General features: G+C 39.8%; 1 long non-coding RNA gene across 1 annotated transcript; it reads right to left on the minus strand.

Annotated features, from left to right (window-relative positions):
- Positions 1 to 231: 231 nt before the first annotated feature.
- Positions 232 to 6,695, minus strand: LOC129675113 (uncharacterized). The gene is made up of 3 exons (XR_008719875.1): positions 6,425 to 6,695; positions 452 to 488; positions 232 to 341 (listed from the first exon to the last, which is right to left on the minus strand). It is a non-coding gene; the product is annotated as an uncharacterized LOC129675113 (long non-coding RNA).
- Between the last annotated feature and the right edge of the window lie 787 nt (positions 6,696 to 7,482).

The following is a 7,482-nucleotide window of genomic DNA, read 5'->3' on the forward strand; positions in this document are numbered from 1 at the left end:
ATGTAGATCCCTCTTTCTCTTCTCTAGAACTCTAAGTTAATGTGATCTTATTGGGCATAGGGATGCACACCTTCAATCTCAGTACTTGGCAGGAAGTGACAGGTGACTCTCTGTGAGTTCAAGGCCAGCCTGGTCTATAGTGAGTTCCAGGGTGGACAGAACTACATATTAAGACCCTCCTTGTTTTGAAATAAATGAACAAGAATAAAATTCATGTGACCACTTAAAATTTAATATGTACATATTTTACAGTGCTGGGTGTTAGGCCAAGAGCCTCACACATGCTGGTCCATCCTTCTTCTCTGCATTAGCGAAGGCCTTTTTATTGATATGACCAGTGCCTAAGAGAAACAGTTTAAAGGAAGGAAAGGTTTGTTTTGGCTCATGTTTCAAGAGGTCAGCTAGTTCCATTGAGAGGAGGGAGATAGAAATACCATCCTCAAATACTTACCTCGTTGCTGGAACACTCTGGCAAAGTTGAACAGTACCTGAGTGGGGAGTGAGGATTAAAAGAAATAAAGGAAGACACAAGGGATCAGCTCTAGAGGACTGTCAATAAATACTGCAGCCCCGAGTTTATACAACACCTCCCTTTTATAGGCAAAGCAAAACAAGTCAGATCAATACAAGGAAGAGGTACATGGAACAGCCAAACTTGTTTTCTGAAACCACTTCCCCATAGCAGATATGGTTCAAGGTCACACAAAAAAGTTAAAGGAACTTGGTGAAACATCCTGCTTATCTTTGTTTCAAGGTAAAGGCCAGGGTGAAAGCATGTTTTTCGCTGAATACTCAATAAGAAAGCAGCTTGCCAAGCAAGCAGCTCTCCACACATCATGACAACCAGAGAGAAGAAAACGGGAAGAAGGAGAGACAGGACATATTATCCAAACTGCCCCACCTTCCAATAATCCTATTACATTATATATCTCTCAATAGTTTAGTTCATTAAATTCGATCAGAGCTTTCATGAGCCAAGTAGCTTGGATATACCAATGAGGCACTAAGCCCTCAACACATAAGACTGGAGACAGGGATGGCGGACAACCACTGAGCTATAACTCTAGTCATCATGCTCATGCTTTCTGTGATCTTTTCCCTAAGACAACCCTGCGGCTAGCCCTGCTCATTTACACTCACCATGATGAAAAATGATGATGAGCAGACACATGTTTTCTTTTGCTCCTCTATTCTCCCACCTGGGCTCAACTGTCCATCACATATTCACGGGACCTGCTGTCTCTCAGGAGCATTTAATAGAAAGAGAACCTCCCTGAGGGAAATATTTGATCCTCCATTATTATAGAAATGATATGGTGAAACAGAGATGTTCTATCAGACACTGCAGGTTGATGGGGTAGAATTTAGTGCTGAATGTTTCTCGCCCAGATGACTCAAACTGTGTTTTCCACACCAGCCTCAGGCAGAGGTAAGATCCTCCCATGCATTGAGAGACTTCTAGTTCTACCTTTTTTCTTTCCTTGTCTCTCTTTTCTTTTCTTTCCCTGTCTTTTTTTTTTCTTTCTTGAAAACATGGAGTCCTATTGTTGTCAAGGTTGGCTTCAGACTCCCAGGCTCAACTCTTCTGCCTGGCATTCTCGAGTAGCTAGGACAACGGACATATGTCACTGTGTCCAGATCCATATATCAGAGACCCAACAAAGGGATTAGGTTTCAACAGATCATCCTGTAGATTCAATAAATAGAGCTAGATAGTATGATTAGTTGGTCAGTAAGTATATCTACCACACGTATTGCTTATGATGATATCTTGCATAAAATAACTTGAATGTTTATTATTTATACAATGTCAATATAATCCTGTTTTCTGAGGTTGAGATGTGATGACTAAAGAAACTCCTTTTTATGCTAGACATCCATATTCGTACCATTTATCATTTATCTCTGACTCCAGTCCCTGGAAGATAAATCAGGAACACTGACTCAGTGACCCCAACCTGAAAACGTAGTGCTGTAACTGTCTACTTGTTAGTCTAATTATGACTCAATGTGGGGTTTTTGTTTGTTTTTTAACTTGCTTCCACAGACACCAAAGTTTAAGTCACCTTAACAACTTAATTTGGCAGAACAGACCAGTTTTGCTTGCTTGCATAGATATTGAAGGTCTTCTTGTTTTGCCCTTTAAATGCCCTTCCCCATACTCCTCCTTCATAACATGACTGACATTAGGACTTAAGGTTGTTGTCCTGCTAGCAGCTAAGCAAATAAATATTTTAATTATAATTGGGTGAAGTCTATTGCTATTTCCCAGAAGTCACAAACTCTATAACAGAGATTTTAGAATATTTTTGTAGGAAAAAAAGTTTCTATAGAAATTAAGTTCTGTTTGGGATGAAATTATGATGGAATTGACACATACTCAAAAACATGATTTGTAGGTGTGTGATATGAGCAGTATCACATATGTAGTTGTGGTGTTTTATTGGTCTGAGAAAGTGAGATTGCTTCTTCACTCCCAGGGCATTGGATTATTGTATTATCTCATGGCATATCTAAGTTTGTATTTTTAAAATCCTCACAGGTGGCCAGCAGGTACACAGGTACTTGCTGCCAAGGCCTGAGACTTGTCAATCTTTGATATCCTCTTGGTGAAAGGAAAAATCCTTAGTTTTGAAAGGCGTCCTCTGATTTCCACAGGGGCACCATGTATTTGCATATGCATACACACACACACACACACACACACACACACACTCTTGCACACACCTTATGACAATAGGTGTCATAAAGTCATAGATGCCTTCTCCTTTAGGAATAGTGATGTTCTTGTTTTTCCATACATGTTTTAGGCTGGACCCCAGATTTTTTCTTGTTATGTTACCTACTCCTTGCAAAGGAATTTTAATTCTAAAAATATATTAAAATTTTATTTGAAAAACAGAGTTGTTGTTTCAGGTATTCTTGGCATTCAGAGATGTAGCCATTGACCTCTCTCAGGAGGAGTGGAAGCATCTAGACCCTGCACAAAAGAACTTGTACAGAGATGTGATATTGGAGACCTACAACAACCTTGTCTCCCAGTGTGAGATACCTAGTCTTGTAATTGAGGATGTTTCTGTCATAGAAGCTTTCTCCATTGTCAATTTCCAGATGGTTGTTTTAAGAATCCAGTCGAAATTTTGCTTGTATTTCTAACAAAAGTGTTCGAGCATTGTTGGGGTGGAAATGGCACCTATGTTATCTACCACCATCTTCCCCCAGTCTTCAATAATATTTATTCATACCCTTCGTGGAAGTGTTTATCTTTTAGAAATGTTCATAGATGCTTTTCCTGAATTTATAATTGTAACCATATATACACAGTGCTTATAGAATCCAGAAGTGGCCACTGGATAGCCTGGGAAAGGAGTTATAGATAATTGTGAGCTATCATGTGCGTGCTGGGAATGAAACTCAAGTCCTCTGGAAGAGCAGCCAGTGCTCTCAACCACTGTGTCATTTGTCCAGCCACTTGCCTGTTTTTCGAAACATCATCAGCTTAGTGGTAGAGCAACTGCCTAAATTGAGTTGTGTGACGTTTTCGAAGAAACTACATTTTATCTAATTAATACACTTCAAATTCTTCAGTGGCTCCATGACTTGCTAAAATATGTATTCTAGTTTTATCCGGTTGTCAAAACAACCTCTCTAAATTATTTAGTGGAATAATGCTGTTCTAATTTTATTCCTATTGCTGTGCTAAAGACCACGACAGAAAGCAACTTGAGGCGAAAGGGGTTTGCTGGCTTACGGGTTACAGCCCACCATCTAGGAAAGCCATGGAAAAAGCTGGAGCAGAGGCATGGAGGGGGCTGCTCACTAGCTTGCTCTTCATGGTTTTTCACTCTGCTTTCTTAGACGTTCTTGGAACACCTGTCCAGGGGTTGCTCAACTCACGGTGGGCCCATTCCCACCAATCATTAATCAAGGAAACGCCATCCAGACTTGCCACAGGCCACTCTGATGGAGAAAATCCCTCAACTGACAGTCCCTCTTCTCAGATGACTTCAGTTTATATCTAGTTGACAAAAACACTGACAGGCATAAGTGGATCAACTGTTTTCATTTAACATTAAGTAAAAACATACTGTCTTAGAATAGGCAAGTTCTCTTGAAATTGCTCTGTGGTTAAGCATTGTAGTTTGTGGATTTTACAATTTGTACAACAGAAGGAAACAAAAGAGATAAAATTAAAAATAGATAAATAGAAGTATCCTTATTTGTAGATGGATATGATTTTATACATGAGACACTAAGGAGTCTACCAAAAATCTTTAGAAATGAATACTTTCAGCGAAGTGTCAAGATGCAAAATTAATACACGAGAATCAGTAGCCTTTCTAAATACCAATGACCAATATGCTGATAAATAATCCAATTTATAATTACATCAAAAATATACCTGGACGTGGCAGAGCACATTTTTTGGGAAGCAGAGATCATGAGTTCTAAGCCATCTTGGTTTATATTGTGAGTTTCAGGCTAGCCCAGGGTACACACTGAGATCTACCTATCTCAAAGAAAACAAAACAACTCTGAGTATCTAAAACTAAGGAAAGGAAAGACCTTTGCAATTGAAACCAGTAAAGCACGGGTTTGAAAACACTGGACGATGGGAAGATTGCCCATGCTCATGCACTAAAAAAATAAATATAGCGAAAATGTCTATACTGCCAAAAGAGACCTGCAAATTTACTCAATTTCAATTAAATATTATGCACTTCAATAGAAAAAGAAATCTTTAAATTTATATAGAAGCACAATATGGTCAAGATACCTAAAGAATTCCTGATCAAAAATAATAGTGCTGGGAGTAATACCATATCTGATATCAGGTTTTACTACTTTGATATGGTCACAAAAGCCATGTACTGGTACCAAACCATACACATAGATCAACAGCCCAGAATACAAGATCCAGAAATAAACCCATGTTACAGCCAACTGTCACATTTTTTTTACCAGAATGCTAGAAATGTATATTTGTACAGGAGAGCCATTTTCACAGGCAGCGAAACCTGTGGTAGAGTGAAACTCTTCTCCATCTCTCAGTGTATGAAATGGGGTTTTAAAAAACGGACATTCTGGATAGTAAAGAAAACAGTTATTGGGGAAAAAAGAAACAGTCTGCATAGTAAAAGGAATATCCTCACTAACTATACATCTGACAGAGGATTAATATCTAAAATACAAAGAGAACTCAAAAAACTGAACAAGAAATCAATGAACCTATTCAGGAAATGGGATAATGAAGTGAAAAGATAGTTTTGAAAAATGAAATATAAATGATCAATAATCATGAAAAAAAATCAACTTCTCTAACTGTAGCTGGTCTTTGCTGCTTTGTGGGCTCTTGTTTTTCCCACCTTGTATTCCTCCTTTTTTCTTTCCCTATACCTATATAAATGAGAAAGAGTAGAGGGAGAGGGAGAGAGATACAGGTCCCTGAATCTAATTCGTTACTTTTGATTCGTCTTTAAGTATGACTACTAACACATCACAATGAACCCCCCTAAATAACAAATAACCACTAGCTCTGTCTCTTGGGGCCCTATATACCCTTTGAAAAGTTTCCAGAATTTCAAATGTCACACAATCACAGAAAGTATCTGCAGCTGGCAAAACCATGCCCCTGCTAGAACACAAGGTACATTATAGTCACCTGCTGTAGTCTGAAGCAACCCCATATCCCACACCTGGGATCAAAACAAGACTATGTTCTTACAATACTTCTGTTTTTTTTTTTTTTTTAAGAAACTAATATTCCAAAATTGCCACTACACTTTCCCCCCTTCTGTTTTAAGCCATTGACTATGTTGTGTGTAGTGGGAAATTATAAACAGACATTTTCATTGAAATAAGCACTTTTTGGGTCAGCGGCCAAGATTTTCAAGAGACCTCTCCTACTCAGTTCTAATCTGAACTAGTCTGAATGGCATCCACATTCACTTCCTGTGGCTATATAATCAAATCAGCATTTCCAACATAAAACTTTGCTGGTCTCCACTTGGATGTTAACACATCCCTATAGCATATGGATTGATCTAATGCTACAGTTTCCCTATAACCCGCTGTCTCAGCGGCTGTTGCTCCCTTGTCATTAACAGTAAGAAGATTTGCCGTCAGCAGAGTGCTATTGACTCTATCTCTGAGGCTCGCTGGTTTTACCACACCGTCGTGAAATTCCGTGTCCCTAAAGTTATGGGTATGTCAGCCATATGAGGCCTTAACTTCCCTATTGTACCTTCCAGTGTCACACATTGCACGCCTCACAGACTTTGTTTTACCTGAGATAACTTTCCAATCCCTAGAAACTCAGTAGAGTGTGTGAAGTGGCCATTCTGAATTACAAGATTTTTGTAAAATGATAGTTACATCAGCTCCTATATCCAACAAACCCTCGATCTCAATGCCACTTACTTACAATTTTAATTTTGGCTCTGATCATTAACGACTGTTTGCCAGAACACACGTTTTCCAGTACTTCCAAACACGCTGTTCTTTCTGGTGGAGCAGCTTTGCCTTGATGTAGTGAAACAGGAGCAGCTGAGCAAGCCTGTCATCTGTGTTAAATTGCATCTCTCTTTTTATGCAGGACATAATTTTAATTTCTCCTTTGAAATCTTCATCTAAAATTTCTGGAGACAGAGTGAGTCCTTGGGAAGTCAATCCACTCTTTCCTGAGATCATCCTTCGTGTCCCTGCAGACAAAGGACCATAAACTGCAGTAGTTATTTCATAACAGTAGTTTAAGGGGATAGAGCAAATGTTTCTCTATGGCCAAGTCTGGAGCAGCACTGGCTGCCATAGCATGCTTAGATCTGCAATTCTCAGTTGAGGTTTTTCATTCTGCATGTTACAGAGGCAAATGGCTTGTACATTTTGCTGCAGGGCATCAAGCTCAAGACTGAAGTCCAAATTAGTTGCAGAAATATCTAACACTTAGTCTAGTCTGACCAGGTACTGCAAAAGACCCAGGGCAACCTGTTCCCTGTATTGGGAGCTAGACACACCCTCCCTCTTACCCCAACCCAGTGTCTGGCATGGTTTTTGCCTGGTGATCAAGTCAGGGTTAAAGAGCATCGAGAAGACTCTGACCCCCTTCTGGAAGGAATCTGCTACCACAGGGCTGCCCACTCTGGTGGCTGCCAAGGTTGATAGAATTTGCTTTTAGATTCATCATTCCCACTTATGGCAGTTCCCGAGAATGAAGACTCCTTAAAGACAGGCTGATGGGCTGACTATTCAGGAAGACCCTACTTGCCTGCTAAAGTAAAAACTGGTCAGATCTTGATTCTTTTCTGTTGGGTTTCCACATTCTTGTCTGGCCCAAAGTTTATGACTGGGAATTACTGAACACTGAGATGGGGTTCATCACAGCCAAGGGCGCTCTGGCACCTTAACGAGTGTGCTGGCCTTTGAGACAGGTCTATGTCCCCTATGGCCAGGCTGAGGGTCACGCACCCAGCTGTCTCCTGGCAC

Source organism: Psammomys obesus, unplaced genomic scaffold (assembly GCF_907164565.1).
Source record: "Psammomys obesus unplaced genomic scaffold, mPsaObe1.curated_primary_1811, whole genome shotgun sequence".
Lineage (NCBI taxonomy): Eukaryota > Metazoa > Chordata > Mammalia > Rodentia > Muridae > Psammomys > Psammomys obesus.